The sequence below is a fragment of the Marmota marmota genome, unplaced genomic scaffold, assembly GCF_001458135.2.
Source record: "Marmota marmota marmota unplaced genomic scaffold, marMar, whole genome shotgun sequence".
NCBI classification, from domain to species: Eukaryota; Metazoa; Chordata; class Mammalia; order Rodentia; family Sciuridae; genus Marmota; species Marmota marmota.
Genome location: NW_025999990.1, coordinates 13,239,089 through 13,257,826, shown reverse-complemented (window position 1 = coordinate 13,257,826; position 18,738 = coordinate 13,239,089). Strand labels below are relative to the sequence as shown.

Below are 18,738 nucleotides of genomic sequence, written 5' to 3'. Positions count from 1 at the left end.
GATACCTGTGGATGCATAGGTGCTAGGAATCTCTTTCTTTCTTTCTTTCTTTTTTTTTTCAGCCTCTAAAAAAGTGGAAAAGAGAAAGGAGCAGGAAATGGGATTGATTTAATCAATTAACAATGTTCAGGGGAAATTCACTTTGACTAGAAACATCTAAAAAGTCAATGCATCCATGTATAAAGATATGACCACTGATGGGCTGGGGTTGTAGCTCAGTGGTAGAGCGCTTGCCTCGCATGCATGAGATCCTGGGTTCAATCCCCAGCACCACGTAAAAATAAATAAATAAATAAAAATAAAGATATTGTGTCTATCTACAACTAAAAAAATATTAAAATAAAAGATATGACCAGTGAAACTCTGCATCATGTACAACCACGAGAATGGGATCCTAAGTTATACTCCATGAATGTATAATATGTCAAAATATACTCTACGATCATTTATATCTAAAAATAATGAATAAAAAAAAGAAAGAAGAGGAAAAAAGTCAATGCATCCAGTTTTTAATGGAATAATTTACACTCTAATAGGCTTTTGAGGCAGTATTTCAGGTGAGAGTATTTCATTGTCATCCCTTAATTTATAGTATGTAGGTGACTGTGTCTGTTCTTTAACTCTGACCAGGACTTGAAAGACAGAATAATCTCAGTGGATTAAGACAAATTATATGCAAATTTGTCCATACCCCCTTTAGAATTTCATTTTTCTCTGATGACCTATTCTCTGAACCATACAGTCAAAATCAGAGTAAAATCAACAGAAAACCATGGAAAAGAATTTGGGTGTGAAATCAATCCTCTGACTCATCTTTTCCCTTTTTGCCATGTGGCCACAAAGTAGTGGCGTGTTCAGATAATTTTGCCCATCTGAACCATTCTTTCTTTTTTTTTTATTGATGGTTGTTCAAAACATTACATAGTTCTTGATATATCATATTTCACACTTTGATTCAAGTGGGTTATGAACTCCCATTTTTGAACCATTCTTCCTTAAAGTGGAGTTCTACTGGACTAGTTGATCATGTTGTTTCACACATATTTATTGAACATCTACTATGTACCATGCACCAGGAATGATAGGGTGGTGATGATGTTGACAAAGTCCTTGCTCTTATGGAGTTTGCCCTCTGCCTAATAGGTAGAGATGGCCAATCAGAAAATAGACCAACTGTAATAGATCTCAATTACTGATTGATACTATGTAGAGAAGTAAAATACAGTGAGGTGAGAGTAGGTGACCACTACCTGTTTTCAGACAGGCCTCTCTGTGGACACAGCATTGAAGCTGAGACCTGAAAATCTGGAAGCCCATCCCTGAGTGATGGGGCTCAATATCTCCACATGGAAGGAGCTACAATGAGAAGATCCCGAGGATGCTCAAGCTTGGCACACTTAAGCAGCAAAAAGAGAGAGTAGGAAAGAGATTGAATTTAACCATCATTCTGTTTCCCATGGCTGTGTGTCCTGTTTCCTAGAAATGCACTTTCTCGCTAATCCTATCACAGTGTATGTCAAATGGGACTATCCACAGCATACTGTCCTAGATAATTGAGGATCTCTTCCCTCGGCCACAGGCTTAATGCTCCTGAGCACAAGCTCAGTATGAGGGTTGAGAATGCTGTCCTGGATGAACCCTGGTGCTGGGTATCATGCTGGTGACAGTTACAAAGAGATCCCTACTCCATTGTTCACAGCCCTATCGTCCCTACGTTAAATTATTCAACAGTTGTTATCATACTCTAGAGAAAATGAATTCTAGAGTCTCTGTCTTTGTAGTACTCACTCACTCCTGACTGCAAGGCATTGCTTCTGATTGCTTAAGGCTTCACATGCCCTTAGTTAACACCATGGGTGTGATGTTGAGGGCAATAGTCCTTTAATGCCCGTCTGACCATGAAGCTTCCATCTGCAGAGACTGGCCTGGGTCCCTGAGGAGTTTTGCATCTGTCTGCAGCAAAACTAGAAATTGAGGCCAGAGAAAGAATTTCAGAAAGTTATGCAAGTTATTTCTTAAAAATATAAAAATAAGCTGAGGTCCTTTCGAATTTCTTACCACAATGACACAATAAAACGACATTTAATTTAGAAAAAAAATAAACTATCTGTAACCTTATGTCAGAAGCTGTTTTTTTTTTCCTAATGAATATTTTCTTGGCCCTGAAATTCAAAGGCCTGGAAACCATGGCTTTAGCCTATGCTTTCTGACCTGCAGAGGCTTGTATTATCTCCTCTGAGGAAGCTTATGATTGAATATTAACCCCTCTCCTAGGATCCAGGTGTCACCTGTGGTGGAATGCATGTGCATGGAAGGAGAGTGGGTTTCAATGCTTGGCCTGTGCCACCCATGGCAACAAAGGCACCACCATCTCTAACTCCTGCTTACTTGCCTTGAAGGTTTTCTCTTCATATCTCTGCTTTTGTTATCTTCTAAAGATGTATTTTATTCTTAAATGACATATAGCATTAGTTTAAATGTATGCTTCTCTCTACTAAACAATGCATGGTATTTTTCTCCTGAGTTTCTCAGTAGCATGTTTCATAAATAGTGGCTTAGATATTGTCATATCTATGCTTTCCTGATAAGTAAACTAAAAGGTACACTGTGTTTTCCATTTCTGCTTTCTCCCTTCAGCCTCCTTATTCATCCATTTACTCTGCACTAACTGAATGCTAAGGTCTTTATGAGGGATACACAGGCAAACAGATGATTGACCTGAGATGAGAGGGGTGGACTAGGTCTTTCTACCAACGGAAAGTCACAGAGGAGATGAAAAGGGAAATCTGATAAGCTACCCATTCTTTATGGCAGTTACTGTGAGAGAGAATTCTGCCATCATTTAAATGTTAGCTAGCAGTAACGTCTGGGATTGGTATCATGGAACTCTGGGCCTGAGAGTTTGTGATTAGAGCTGGGTCTGCTACTACCCAGTTGTGTGACCACCAAGATCAGGCTATCTAAGTACTTTGTATTTGCTTGTAAACTAGAGATAACATCACTATTATCTCTTCCTTCTCTTCCTTTCTTCTTCTCCCCCTACTCCCATTGCTTTGAAAAAGAAAAGAAAAAGAAAGAAAGAAAGAAAGAAGGAAAGAAAGAAAGAAAGAAAAGACTCATGTCATACACAGTTTCAGGCACCAGAGGTACAAAGATGATTGAGATCCAGTTTATCACGCAAATAAGAGATGGGTCTAAATATAGATGAATTACAATACAACATGAATGACATTTTAGAGGAATGCTTGTCACACAAACTTACTGGGACTGCATCAAGGAAAATTTGCGAGATCATTTTTAAATTGCACATGACAAGCGCTGAGGTAGGAATACTGGCAATGAGGAACTGGAGGAAGGGCAGAGATGGAGGCTGAAGACCAGGATGCCAAGACTCTAGAGCCCTATCATCCACCTATAGGGACTTTGGGGAAGACACACTTACTGGAAAGTCAGTTCATTACTCATAGTACACGTTTGAAACTTTCAATTTTTGTGCTTGGGGTTAAACTGACAGAGGAGGCTTTATTTTGCTTAGTACAATTAGAGGGAACTTCAGCAGTAAAGGTGTTTTCACATTGTCTCCTGAAAGCTGTTCTTTCTTCACCTTACAAAGATGTATGTTAGCTTGAGCACATCTTTGAGAAAATATTGATGAGTGTCATGGAATTTTCTCCAAGAGCTATTACTATTCACAATTAAAGATAGCACTGTCTGGTTTTGGTGGTATTCACACAGGCACACACACTGAGACCAATCATAGGAACTAGAACGGGCACCAACACCCGGAAGGGGAGTCTGAAAGTTGACAGGGTATGGCTAGGTTGCACCTGTGAGCTCCCTTTGAATATTTCTTAAGTCTTCCATGCTTGACACACCTGAGAACTTGCTGGAACACCTCAAGTATGCTCTGCTTTCTCATAGATCTCACCTCTTTTTGGTCAACCAGAGATCTTATCCATCAGTCTTTGCAGACTCTGGGCTCTCAGTCTCATTAGGAGGTCTGAGGAAATGTCTGGACAGGGAGGGAGTCAGGAAGCCCTGTGTGGAGTCTGGCTTTCCATAGTTTTCTGTTTTAACCCAGACAAAGCTTTGAACTCTCCGAGCTTCGTTTTCTTTAGTCATAAGTAGACATAGCATTACGTGCCTGTGTACTCACAGGCATGTTGTAAAGATCAAAATGAGATAACTTGTGGTGCAACATGTTTGAGAAATACATAACACAATTATACAAACCCTCACATAGGGAATGTTTAGTCAGATGTGCACACGTCCCTGCAGATGTTTGCTGCACCTATTTGTCCTAATGCCAACTGGGAACCCAAGGGTGTCTTCACACTGCAGCAAGATGCCCAAAAGTCCTGGGTAGGAAACCAGGTTCTGTATTGAGTGCCTCGTGTTCCCTTCATGAAAGTGTGGGAAATGTTTGGTTCACCATTCCACTATTAATCTTGGTGTTAACTCGAGGTTTCCTGGTTTAGTCTTGCCAGGTAAGGCAGGAAGTTCAGAGCGAAGAGTGGAGAAGTTAACCTGTGTCTCCTGAACTTTGGATTTTCTTAGTAGGGCTCCCATCACCTGGGCTTGATGAGCCCAGTTAGACTTGCTTTGAAAACCAAGTGCATCCCGTCACTGTGAGAATGAACCTACCGCACGTCTGTCTGATTCAAACACTTTTATTTTGTGCTTCCATAACATGGGGCATGATTTTATTTCATATGTATCACTTTAGGTTCCAATTTGAAAAAAAAACTGGATTATCTTATCAGACTCATCTAGAAGGGGAGGTCTGATTTGTATTTGAGTCCTCCACCGGTGGCATCTGAAAGCTCTCTGTTTATTGAGTGAGTGAATGTGAAGTATATGAGTGAAATGTTCTTGCCTGATATATGGGTTCTTCTTCCTTGCTTCCCCCAATTTCCTTTGTTTGCCTCTTCTAACATGGAGCTCCTGGATGGCCCTCCATAAACATTTGTTTTACCAACAGGAGAACAGAGGGATTTTTTTGCTGCATTTGGTAGAATGAGTGGAAATATTCATCTGGTCTACTTCCCCACATCTGCCAACATTGGGAACTATCTTCCTTTGTGGCCCCAAAGAGCTACCCTTCCGAAGTGGCAGATGATGCCCTGACCTGATGGTTTGGGGAATGTGGCTCCATTTTTAGCCACAATATTGAATTGTGTTGTGGCCATAAAGAATTGCTACCCCTTCCTTAAATGAGGGTGGAGACCATTTTCTCTCCTTTCTTTAAAGTTGTTATGAAGATTAATGAGCTAATGTCTATGAAGCACCCTGGAAGAAAGGTACTAAATACTGAGTATTATGGTAACGTTGCTTTCATCTGTGTGGCCCCTAGGTGCAGCTCATCCAGGCTAGATGGCCAGGTAGGAGGGTTGTGGGAGAAGTGCCTTGGGACAGGGGGTATGCACATTGCTGACTGCTGAGCCTGAGCCAGGGGTCTTCCCTGTGCTTCCTATCTACAAAAAGTTGTAATAACATTACACTTGCCCTGAATCAAAAGGGTGTGTAGAAAATTAATGAGTTTGTTTTTCTAAAGCGGATGGGTCCTTGGATAAAAAGCTTTGCAAAGCCACAAGATATTATTTCAATCCCAAGTTCCTGCTTCTCTTTTTTTTTCTTTCAGAAGGATATTCAGTGAGCTTATCACCTTCTCAAGACTTTTTTTTTTTAATTACCCTTAACTGGGTCTTTTATGTATTGCTGTATACTTCTATCTAACTGCTTTGTCTCCCTCCAGTTGGAATTTTCTGTCATTTTTCTATTTGTTTGCGTATAAACCAACAATCCAACAAGCAGTCTTTGGACAATTCTCTATCTCAGTTTTTATTTTATTTTATTTTTTTATTGAGGCATTATTTTTATAAGTCATTGTCTTTTGGAAATGTGTTTACTTTTTAGTTTGTGAGTGGCTCCCATCACGCATTGCACCTGGGTGACTTTTTATTAATTAGAATAACAATGTCATGAGAAATGAATAGGTTGTTTGTACCCTTTTTTTTTTTCAGTGACACTGCAAGTAAACCTAGTGTGTAGTATTGAAGAATTGTCTATTACAAATCAGAAGAGAGCAGTGAAATGAGAAGTCTATATAATCTTGTGCTTAGGAAGCTTTCTAGAATTTTACTGGATAAATGTCATTCAGAGTTTATATTATGACTTTTAAAGAAATAATATTAAATCAATTATAATACACAATACATACAAATAGTATATAATTCTTTGCACCAAGATTTCCCCCTTGTAAGTAAAGCACTGAAAAGGCAAGAGTTGTCTATATAACAGCAGATTTTAATTCAGAATTCTAAGTATTTTAAGCAATCAGAAGTAGTTGAGTGCTTATTCTGTGTCTGACAGTATGGATTAGCCTAAACACTTCAAATCCACCAGATAGTTGCCACAACTCGACTCCTGGGTTTCAGTGGAAAGACAAAGACAGTGGAACAAGTATCAGCATCCTGTCAACAACGGGTCCTATCTATCAACTTCTAAGGCAAGGAAAGGATTTGTTTAACTGAAGTTGCCATGTTAAAGATCTTCATTGCTCAAAAATAAATTCTGCTTTATCCATTTAGACACAGACTTGTTCTGTACTCACAAGGAAAATAATCGCTATTTGAGAATTATATTCCTAACTCTGTAGACATATGAATATGCTTTTGCTGATCTAAATGGAACTCACCATCTTTGAGAAAAAAGAACTGAAAAGCTGAAATATTGTGAGGTTAAGTGATTATACAAGGTCGTGTGATTAATACTAGGACTAGGACCTAAGTATCTTGGTTTGGGGGTCTTATTAATACCAAAAGTATTAAGTTTTTGATGGAAACATCTAGTCAATAACTCATACTTATGGGATGACTATTGTCCCATAGGGAGACAGAAACCAGGCACTCAAGTAAGGGCAGAATACTGCTCTAAAATGAAAGGATGATTTGTCAGTAGGACTCTTACCTACTTCTTCAGTTTTCTCATCTTGCAAATTCAAAAATTTTACTGGTTAATCTCTACTTGCCTGTTAGTACTAGGATTCTGATTTTATGCATGAGATCAAACCACAAAATTGGTGTCACAGACATGTTTGCATGGTGTCTCATTCTTTTCCTGTTAATATGTTTTAAAAATCTCCAATAGTTATAAAGCCTGACACAAGCCAAGTAGTTAATGTTTTTTGAGATGAATTCTCCTTTGCAGAAGTATGCAGGATTGTGTCATGGAATTTGGTTATAAGAAATATACTAGATATTAGATTTACTATTTGTAGGAACAGAATGTATACAAAATCTATAATATGAAGATATATATTTTCCAAGTAACATGTCAAAAGGAAGATAATCTTTTCCCTTCATGGGCCACACACTATTTGATCTGAGTCACAGGTTTTTGTATGTGGTGTCTTCTTTCAGGATGCTTCTTATCTTTCATAGCTGCCATTTTGATGAAAATCTTGGCTGACAAAGGAAAATATATAGAGATCACTAATCTCTTTGGTTAAAAGAAATACAAGAAAATTATTTTCTGGAATTTTCATCAAATGTCTTCTGTAAAAGCAATAACATTAAAAATGTTGGTGGTCTAATATACATTTTGTTGGAAAGGTTTCTCTGTTTGGAATATTAAATTAGGCATGAATTCCTGTGGAGGGTAGGGAGGTCAAAAATGTGTTCTCACTATACTCACATGTAGAAAGGAAATATAGCTTTAGTGTTTTCTATAAAGTAAACTTCTTCTCCTTATGAACCCACCCCCTGATAGGTCCCAGGAAACTTACATCTGTCAACTAATAAGGGCCCAACATCTTCTGGCTTACACAGCTTTCTTTCAGTCCAATGAAAGTTTACTTCCTTTCGTTTAAATAGTCTCTCTCTATTTGGTTGATCTGGGAAAGTGTCCCCAATTTTCAAAGATCTGTTCCATTTATTAGTTTTTCTACAAGGTGGCACTGAGATGGAGGTCTGAGGGTTTTACTCTACACACGGGGCATTGGAGGAGCCAATCCTTGTGCATCCCTATTTTGGAGTGGCTGGACTGGACTGCTGTGCTGGTTTGAGCAGGCTCCTTGTCACTGAGTGGACTCCTGATGCTGGAGAGGGTGACTTGGCTACCTGCAGCAGGGCTCCACATACACTGCAGCCTCTGTCCTCTCACTCTCAGCATCAGCAAGTCCTCTAGCACCTGCCACACCTTCATGGCCCTTGAAGTCAGCAAAGAGAAGTTAGAGAGATTAGTGTAAGCCTCCTGGCACCACCATCACCACCATGTTGAATAAAGCATCCAGCCAAAAGCTGCGGTATATCTCCAACAGCCTGCCCCAATGTCCCAGGCTCCTTTTTATATATCTTCTCTTTTCCATAGCCAGCTCCCCGACTCAAGGCTGCCCCTTGAGGGTTGTGAGACAACATTTCTTTTACTTCTCTGTCTGAGCACTTGATTTTCCCTAAGTCATAACACTCTCCTGATTTTGTTCTCCCGTTTCCCTCCTAAAGGCTAGATAGAGATACCAGCACCCAACCAAGTACCACAAGAAATAATTAGTTAGCAGTTATAGATAATCTTGAACAACTTGGATAAAATTAACAGCACAGAGGTTATTAATATTTTTCAAAGTATTGGACTTTGAAGAAGTTGTAAGGGCAAGAGATGACCCTATTACACAGAGTGCACTTAGGAGATGAATAAGATATCTTCTGACCTGGATTTCTAAGACCAAAAGAGGCAGAGAGGAACTCAACAAATATGCAAAGTTACTCTTATTTAGGGAATACAAAACTAGGTATCAGTCAGTTGGTGAGATCTTCTTCAGAATATATTTTTTAAATTTTCATAAATCTCAAACATACATCCTGAAATGTATTTGAGAGGCATGTAGCATAAGGCATGATCTCATACTGAAACATATCCACGTGACCACACCCAAATCAAAAAATTAAACAGTACCAGTACCTAAGAAGCCCATTGTCTGCTCCTGTAAGTATTATCATCCCAAGGTAACCACACCTGAATTTCTACTATCAGGTATCAGTTTCATCTCTTTTAAAACTTGATTTAGAGGGCTGGGGATGTAGCTAGGTAGTAGAGTGCTTGCCTAGCATGCATGAGGCCATGGGTTAAACCCAGCACCTCAAAAACAAACAAAAAAGCTGATTTGGATGGGGCCATAGAATATGTCACACCCTTTGTGTCTGTCTTCTTCTGCCAACCACGTTTGTTTGTGAGCTTCTTCCACTTTCCTGTGAATAACTGTGGTCCCTCCATCCTCACTGATATACAAAGTTGTTCCAGTTTTTTTGTGCTTCTGCATGGTGTTGTTTCACACATTCTTTTGTGTAGCTTTTGGTGAACACATGTGTATTTGCTGCCAAGTGTATTTATGTGGACTTGGAAGACAAAGGAGAGGTCCCTGCTGGGAACGTGAAATTGGGAATTGCCATCAGAACAGAGAAGATTAGGTAGGGAGACAGAGCAAAGGATTTTGGCCCAAGTCATGGTAAAATTTGAAAGTTGAGTCTGAGAAAATACTAGCAGATAAAATTCCTTTTTGCATTTGGATTTTGGATGTCCTCTGAAGTTCCTCCTTCTTTTCTGTCCTTTCCAGTGACTTAAATTCCATATTCCCTCTTAGGGACTATCCCATTTCAAACTTTCTTCACCTCTCTCATGTCCTCCCCGCAGATCTGTATCTATTCCCAGTCATTCAGCCACTGTTACGCTGACTTCCAAGGAGACAAAGAATTGATCTGAAACTAATCTCTTGTATTGAGAGATGGAGAAAAACCAGCCATACAGGGGAAGTTCATGGTTAACACAGGGACATTTAAAATACATCTATCATTGATACATCCATCATATCTACCTATCCATCCATCTGTCATGTCTATCTATGCACCTATTATCTATCATCCATTCTATCTATCTATCTATCTATCTATCTATCTATCTATCTATCTAATCATCTATCATTTTTTTGTTTACCAACATGAACTAGTTTGGTTATAAAAATTAAAATATTACAGAAGTATATAATGTATACATGAAGATTCCATGTCCTGTCCTCTATACTTCCACAACTACTGATTTGCATTATTTGCAGAATCTTGTCTCTATTTTCTTCATTACTTCTGTCTCAGCAAAACTGTTACCATACTGTAAGTCCTGTCACTTGTTCTATTAATTTACTGTGGTTGGGGCATCTTTGTATAATTTAATGATTAACCTAAGGTTCTTATTGTGATATGTTGGTTATTTTCATCTTATTCTAAATATAGAATAGTGTCTCTGGTGGTAGAAATTTTGATATGAGGAGCAAAGAAGAATAACAATGAATTAAATTGTTTCACTTTCCTTATTTCAACTCTGTGGCCTTCAGAAATTATTTCTATTCACCGTGGAATGATGATTTTGTCTGTTTTGTTGGTGAGATCTGTTAGTAGAACCAAACTAGCGATCAGTGCTTAGGTTCTACTGTCAGAAGACCTGTGGTTGAATCACAGATCCAGAATAACTTAATTTTGTGATGCTGGGCTAGTGACAGTTTTTTTCCCCTCGGTTTCTATATCTATAAATAGGCAGACCACATAAATGATACGGTACCAATGGTATTTACCCCATGAAATATTGCTATGGAAAGGGCTCAAAAACAAAGGCTCTTTTACTGTCTTTTGGTATTTTTTATGATGATCTTTATCACTTTCATGTTGTCTCATTGGTCAGGAAGCAAGGTCTGCTACTGAGACAGGACACTACAATTCTCAGGAAGCAGGATCTGAAATCAGTCTGCCTGAGTCTGCTTCCTAGCTGTGTGGCCTTGAGTAAGTTACTTACTCTCCTTGTTCTTCCCTCATCTTGTGTGTGGAATGGAGTCATAGCTACTATCGCATAGCTATTACTACTATTTGGAGAATTAAAGGGTACAATCCACGGCAATCATTTAGTGCTAAAATGTTCAATGTGAAGCCACTTGCTACATATAGCAATTGAGCCCTTGAAATGCAGCATGTCAATTATATATCAAAAAAGATAAGATTTTAAATAGAGTGTTAAATAAAATGATGTTAAAATTAATTTTACTTTTTTCTTTTTCTTTTTTTAATGTGGCCACTAGTAAATTTGATGCTGTTTATGTGGCTTATTTCATTTTTTTTCTGGAAAGTTCCATCTAACATACAGCTATCACTCAAATATTCAGCTGTTACTTTGGGAATACTTCTTACTTCCAGATAAACAACAACAATAACAAAATGCTAATATTATATATCTTTCTGTGGTCTAATCGTCTCTCTATCCACAGTAAAGAAATCATCATGGTATCATCAGCTGCAGTGGAGGTACGAGTTCAACTCAGATGTGGGGAAGTGAGGTCCCCAGTTTGGCTCACTGCGAGGAATGCTTCTGGTGTGATCAAATCAAGGTTTTTCTCCAACAGTGGACTGAGTAATGATTGCAAACTAATTACAGCATGTGTAATGCACTTTGCATTGCAGTAACGGCTTTCTACCAGCTGTTTCCTTTAGCAGTTGTTCATTTCAAGTAGGTACCAATGCCGCTGCCAGTATGAGATGCTAGAAAGCAATTTCAATTCTTTGCTTAAAATCGAAATCTGTATTTTTTTTACATTTTTTTCCTAAGGGCCCTTCAAAATCTACATAGCTCTAAGGCTAATTTCATAGCACCCTTTCTGGTCTTTTTTTTTTTCCGAAAAAAAAAAAAAGTCTTTTGAAGATGATACACAGAATGGCACAAAATCTCAAGTTTAATTAAGCTTTAGCAAAAATATCCGTTAACCATTACATTTGTTTCTTGCTTTATTCCCTCATAGCCTGCAACTCTTCTGAAGTACACTTTAAAGTAGAGATTCAATAGAGCCATTTAGAATAGTCGTTACTGTAGATTAAATAACTATTCCCATCTGGATCATGAAATATATAATCTGTATTTCTCTCTGGATAATAAATACAGTAAGTAACTACTTAACATCCCCGAGGCCATCACTTGTGTCTGTTCTGGTGGTTTTTTTCTTTATTATCTATCAATGAGGTCTTTTCATTAACTCTTCTTTGCAAAGAAATTTGTGGGCTTACTGCTACCAAGAAAGGCATTTCTGTGGCTCCTATGTACTTAGCAGGCTTCAGATGTGTAGTGGTGTCTAGTAATAATGGTTGGAATTTATTGAGACCTTACTACGTTGTTGGCTCCAAACCACAGAGAAATGCTAAATGATTTCATGCTAAACATGATCTCATGTAAATCTTTTCTAAAACCATTATAGGGGCATTTTTACCCAAACTGAGATTTACAATCCTATGGCCTATAAGTGGTAAAACCGAAATTCTAATCTATATTTATTTGACTCAACTTCTTCCCTGCTAAGTCAGGGGCTCCAAACAAGTGTGAGTTCTTCAGGGACTGGGATGGATGATTCTGAGATTCAGGGGAATGATATTGGGGCACAGGGAATAATGAGTTAGGATGCTTATTTTGATAGTTTCTGTTTGTGTTTCACTGCATAGAAGGTAAATCAATGCAATCAAGTGTGTATGAAAGAGCTTCATAAGTTTACAGGCTTGGGGAATGTATGCTTAATTTTTTTTTCTGTTAAGGTTTTTTTGCCACCAAAATGAGCCCCACATTTTACCACAGCCTTAGAAGAACAAAGGCAATTGCACCATCTACACAAAAACTGTAGCACAGGCAATATAGCACGACAATCAATACGATCCAACATTTGAAAATGACAACAGTCTTTTGATAAAGCATTTTTTTTGTCCTTATCTTGACTACAACTTAAGAGAAGCTCCGTATTCAGGAGATACTCTCCTGTGGGGTTCAAGGAATTTTTCTCAAATCTGTTCTAAGTGAATAGACTCCACCGCCGCTTCACCACTACTGTCTGTTCCCACCATTCTTGGCTGGCCTTAGACCCCTCCTGGCTCTGCTGCTGACTATGCTGCCTGCAACTCCGAGGTAAATAATTGCCCCTGATGCAATGTTGCCCCAGTCATGCTGGTTCCAAATTGGCAGAGAAGGCTGTGGTGACTTTGATTGCCCTGGGTGCTAATTATTCCCTGCAACTAGCACAAAGTTGCTTTGTGTATCACGGTCTATACAGCAGGTTGGTTGCAGAGGAAACATGGAACTGCAGGGAGGTTACAATATAGGGGGAAAAAGACTCTATTTATCACCAGCAACCAAAGAAAAAGGACAATCCTTGTTTCCTTTTCCTAGGGATTTCAGCATTTTCTTTCTCTATCTCTTCTTAATCCTCTTTATCCCCCCCTTTTTTTTTTGAAAGAGAGAGAGAGAAACTTTCTTCAATCTCTCACAATACAATCCTCCCCTTCCCTTCAGGAATGCTTGATCTCTAGTCCACTGGTATAGTTTCAGATCTCCCTACACCAAAATAATCCATGTATATAGTAAATCCCAGCAGCAAAAGTCGAGAAATTTAAGTTATAAGGACTCCAACAGATCAATTTAGAGTGGGATTTATATTCTAACTGCTGTTCCTGAAACCTTTTTCCATAAGCAGGAGGTAAAAACATGTTGCCTGTGTTCTTCTGGTCTCCCTGTAGGGACCCTGGGATGGAACTTCTATGCATACATATTCCTCCAAAGGATAGTTATTCTCCAACATGGTGGAACTTAAATCCATGCTGAGCAAGAGAAATATTATTTAGAAACCAAGTTATCTTCAAAGATTGCTGTTGTCACAATATAAACAATATTTTGCAAAACTATCAAGGTCTTTGTTTCTTCAGGTAGCAAACCCCTTCCATCAGCTTCAGTTTGGTTGAATTCATCAATCTCTTCTTTTGATATACAGTTTGAATCAGGTACTAAGATCCTGAGTATACTTCATAAAACAGGGCTTATCCTCAAGTACCTTACAAACTAGAACAGATATACATAAAATACTAAAACACAGTATATTAAGTTGTATAGTTATATGAAAAACTTTGCAAGTATTCTGAAAAATTGAGGCATTTTTTCTTGGAGGAGTAGAGAATGGCTTATGGAGGAGAGGATAATGGTGCCAGGGCAGGGAAGGATTGCTAGGCAGGGCTAGAGTTAAGACAGCATGAAAGTCAAGATAAACCTGCTCCTTGCTCACAGGTCTCAGCTTAAAGTATCCCATTTCTGTCTAAAATTGACCCTCTGCCAATATCACTTCCAAAATTAGAACTTTTTTCTTATACTGGGTGATAACAGTAACCATACCACTCATTTGGAAGTTTTCCTATTCTATCTAGCCTTAAAGTTATTTTTTTAGCTATATAGGTCCAACATTTCCTCAAGAGAGGAGATTATATACAGACTGACAGAGTCACACATATGTGGGGAAATGTTTCTCTCCAACCCATGGGACCCAGCCTGGGGATTTGCATATGGCAGACATTTAAACAAGGTTTGTTGATTACAATAAAAGTCCAGGTCCCTGATCATGTGGAAAGCCACATATAGAACTGGAAAACTCTGATGTTGGCATTATATTTGGGAGAGAATGCAAAATCAAAACTGAAGAGAGTAGCATAAAACAAAGTATTCCCCATGCACACTCCTCACAAGTCTTATTCCCCTCAGGAATTTTGCAAGAACCATTACCTCTCAAGTCTTTGATCACATGTCTGTAAAGAGGACGTGGCTACTTCCTCCTCCTGGCTGAAAAATTTGTTATGAGGAGGGAACTGGGGAAAGGATAGGAGCTGAATCACAGGCCAGGATGTAGCATTACGGACAGTTTTCTAGGTCTGCCATCATAAAGTGGTATCAATGAAATGGCTTAAACAACAGCAATTAATTTTTTCACTATTCTGAAGGTTAGAAGTCTTGGATCAAGACGTCTCTAGGGCCAGTTTCTTGTGAAGCTGCTCTTCCTGACCTGAAGGTGGCCATCTTCTTCTTGTGCCCTCATGGTCCTCCCTCTGCACGTGTCTGTGACTTTATGTTCTCTTGTTATAAAGACACCAGTCATGCTGTATTAGGGTCCATTCTAATGGCTTCACTTTAACATATCTCTTTAAAGTCCCTGTGTCTAAATGTAGTCCTATTCTGAGACACTGGGGGTTAGAACTTCAACATATGAATCCAGTCCATAACAGGGGCTAAGAGCTAAGGGCACCAGCGTGGGAAGAGAGGATGAAAGCAGAAGAGGGACTAGAGAGCCTCAGGGATCAGTATGACAGTGACTCCACTGGGATTAGAGCTGGAGACACATGGGGGTTTACTGAGCCACTGAGGACCAACCAAAGAGTCTCAGCACAGTGTTAGTGGTCAATCCAGGAGAAATGAGGTTCCCAGATCTCTTTTCAAGGTTCTCATCTTGTAATAGGTGCAAGTCAATCAAGGTGTTGCTCACACACATCTATTGGGAAAAAGATGGCGAGGTTGGGTGTAGGGGAGGGGGGCTTCTGACCTTGATAACAGGCACAGGGTGCAGGAAATATGGTAACCTAAGGAACTGACAAGAGCATCAAAGCCACAGGGGCTGAGAGAGAAGCAAAGATATTCATGTAAAGAGGTGGCCCTAGGTGTGGCAGGCTAACCAGGCAGCTGTGGAGGCAGGGCCAAGGGGAGATTACTCGGGCAGCAACATGGCGGGGACAGGACTTCTCATAGGTGATGTGTGACCAGTCCTGTGCCTGCCCAGTGAGTTGGGAAAGCTCTTGAGCTGGTTCAGGGGAGGTGGCAAGACATTGACTCTGCAGCACTAAGTGGTCATATCATCAATCGTTTTCAAGATACAAGTCTTCTTTTTAAGGCCAAGGGGTCTGTTTAATAATAGTAAATTGAATGGCTGAAGATTATCAGGAAAAGTAGAATAATAGGTCACTAGAACTGGAAAGGCTTGCCTTCAGAGAAGTGATCTTTGAACTTATGCATGCATCTGAATCCCCTGAAGGACAGGGAAGACAGATTGCTGGGCCCCAACACCCAGATTTTTTAATTCAGTAGGTCTGGAGCCAGGCCTGAGAATTTGCATTTCTAACAAGTATCTAGATGACGCTAATACTTGCTGGTCTATGGAACACACCCTGCTTTAAATGGGTGACTTTCAACCCTGGATGCATATTGGGTCATTTGGGACACTTTAAAAACAAGACGAAAACCAAAACAAGCCCAGGTTTCATTCCAACCAATTAAATATAAGTTAATAAAAGTGCGACCCTAACATCAAAACTGTTTGTTTATAGTTCCTCAGAATATTCCATCACAGATATGCTTGAGATCAAGTTGTTTCAAACTTCCTTAGTTTCACAATTTAGTGGGAGATGACTGCCTGCCACTGGAACGGGGAATGTTGGCCTGCATGCCGCTTACGACATTGATTAACTATATTCTCATTTTACAATTCAGGAAAAGGAGACATGAATTTACAATCATAATTTCTTGACAAGAGAGTATAGAGTTAAGGACCCTCTAATGGTCTGAGGTGGCTAAATTCATGGAAGGTAAGAGTTGTCCCAAGATTGGCTGAAAAATGTTTAGGCTCTTATTGATAATAATGGAACAGCTAATCTTGCTTGTCTAAAGGGGAAAAGATGTGCAATGAAGAGAACAGATTTATGTAGTAACTCAAGCACAATCTGACCCTAGCATTCATTCATACCATGGTTGCAACGTGATTGGAGAGTGGATTTCGGCTAATGCTTAATATCTGTGTGCTTGTGGAAGGGATATCACAGCGGAAGAAGAGATGTCACTTCATGGAAAAGTAATAAGTTGAAGGCCAACATTAATGTTCTATTAGACCATTTGGACAATGGGGAGTAGCTAATGTATTATGTGGTGAGAATACAACTAAGTTTAGTATCTTATGCCACCATGGAAAGTTTTTTTCCCCCCTGTTTGTGAGATGCATACAGCTACCAATTAACAATCCTCAATCCTAGAAATCCTCACAATTACCATGGAGAAAGAGCCGACGACCATTTACCAGCATTGAAGGGTCATGCAGCATGTTCCACTGAGAGCAAAATCGCTACCAATTTTGGCAGTGGGGAAGTTATTTGCTGCTTAGCACTTGCTCTACAATCACTGTGCTGCAAAGCAAGAAATAAATAAGGTTTAGTGATGTAGAGAGCAATAAATAGCACATAAGGAGTGAGAATTGCTTTAATTTCCTCTGTGCTAGTCCCAAAGTCAGAAAATGTTCTTGAGCTCCTTAAAGGGGGCAAAGGATTTGGGAGACTGGCTTTGGCGGCGGGTGTTTTCAATTTGATTTTCCTTTACAGGTTGGGGAAAAAAAGCCCCCAGAGTGAGGTATTCATGTGAAAGCAAAATGAAAAATTAATGGAAGTTTAGGAATCAAATTAATTTTCTCCATAACCTAGTATTGCACTCACTTTTAACTGTTGACTGAGCTTTCCTCCAGTCCCTTCTTCCTGCCAACGAGACCTCTCTCCACCCTTTTGATATCTCCATTCTCCTCTCTTTGGTCAACCGACAACAAGAGGTGGTTTGGGTCCATCTCTGGGTCTCATTTCTCTTGTGAATGCATCATATAGACGTGGCATCTGATGAGGTTCAGGCTAGGGAAGTGGGAGAGGAGACTGCCAGGAAAGGGTACTTGATTGGAAGGAGGCAAGCAGAAAGGTGTCTTTTTTCTTGGATGTGGTCATGACTCCACCATCACCATCCTGAAGCTCAGAATGGAAAGATGACATTGCTAGGCCTGTGAATCAGCTGTCCCCGGAGAACTTCTAGTTACAGGAGATGGTAAATGCCTCATTGTGTGAGTCAGTTGAACTGGGGTTTCTTATTCTTTGCCGCCGAAAGCACAACTGATCCATTTGGTTTCCTGACTCTATTTGTGAGAGTTAAGCCAACATTTGCCAAGATGGAAAGATATTACAGAAAAACCAATATATCATATCGCCATACTGCTTTACAATTCCTTATAGAACCTGTTCTTTAATTTAAAAATAACTTCCTGTCCTGTGCTTTACTTTTATTTTTCTTTCCATTTAACTTAATCTTAGCAATTATCTTGACAGATTTAAGGTAAAGTACTTCATTCATGTAATAAAATTTGATTGACAGTTTTAATGTGTGGAAGAGGTTACGATGTGACTTTAGCATTAATAAACTTTTAAGCTTTACATAGTACAAGCCAAACACACATTTAGAAAAATGGATCCCAAGCCAGGAAAATCTCAAGTATTATCTGGAAAAAATGTCTTTGAAATTAGTCTTAGTTGCTGTTAATATTTATTTAAGGTTTTTTTCATATTTATTTTTAATAAACTTTTAAGGATGTTATTTATATATAATAAGATTACAAGTGTGCAGTTTGATAAATTTTAATAAATGCACATACTCATGTAATCACTAACCCGATCAATCACCCCGGAAAATTCTCTTTTGCTCTTTTGGGTCAAGCCCATCTATTCATCTCCCAAACAGCCTTTTACCAAGCAACCAGATGACTTATCACTATAGATTAGTTAGGCTGATTCCACACTCCATTCAATGAAGCTGATATTACTCTTTTGTGTTTGGCATCACATTGTTGAAAGTCTTCCATGTTATTGAGTGTATTGTTTGTTCCTTTTGATTTAGGACTAATATTCTACTGTAGGGGAGTATCACAACTCACTTATCCATTCACCTGTTGAAGGACACATGAGCTTTGGTATCTGGGTATTGTGAACAAAACTGTTGTATGTTCACAGACAAATTTTGTGAACATCCTCCACCCCCCAGGTCATTTGGTAAATCTATATCTAT

General features: G+C 39.1%; 1 non-coding gene across 1 annotated transcript; it reads left to right on the top strand.

The window, feature by feature from the left end:
• The first annotated feature begins 201 nt into the window (after positions 1-201).
• On the top strand, positions 202-277 carry Trnaa-cgc. The gene has a single exon. It is a non-coding gene; the product is annotated as a tRNA-Ala (tRNA).
• The last annotated feature ends 18,461 nt before the right edge of the window (positions 278-18,738 follow it).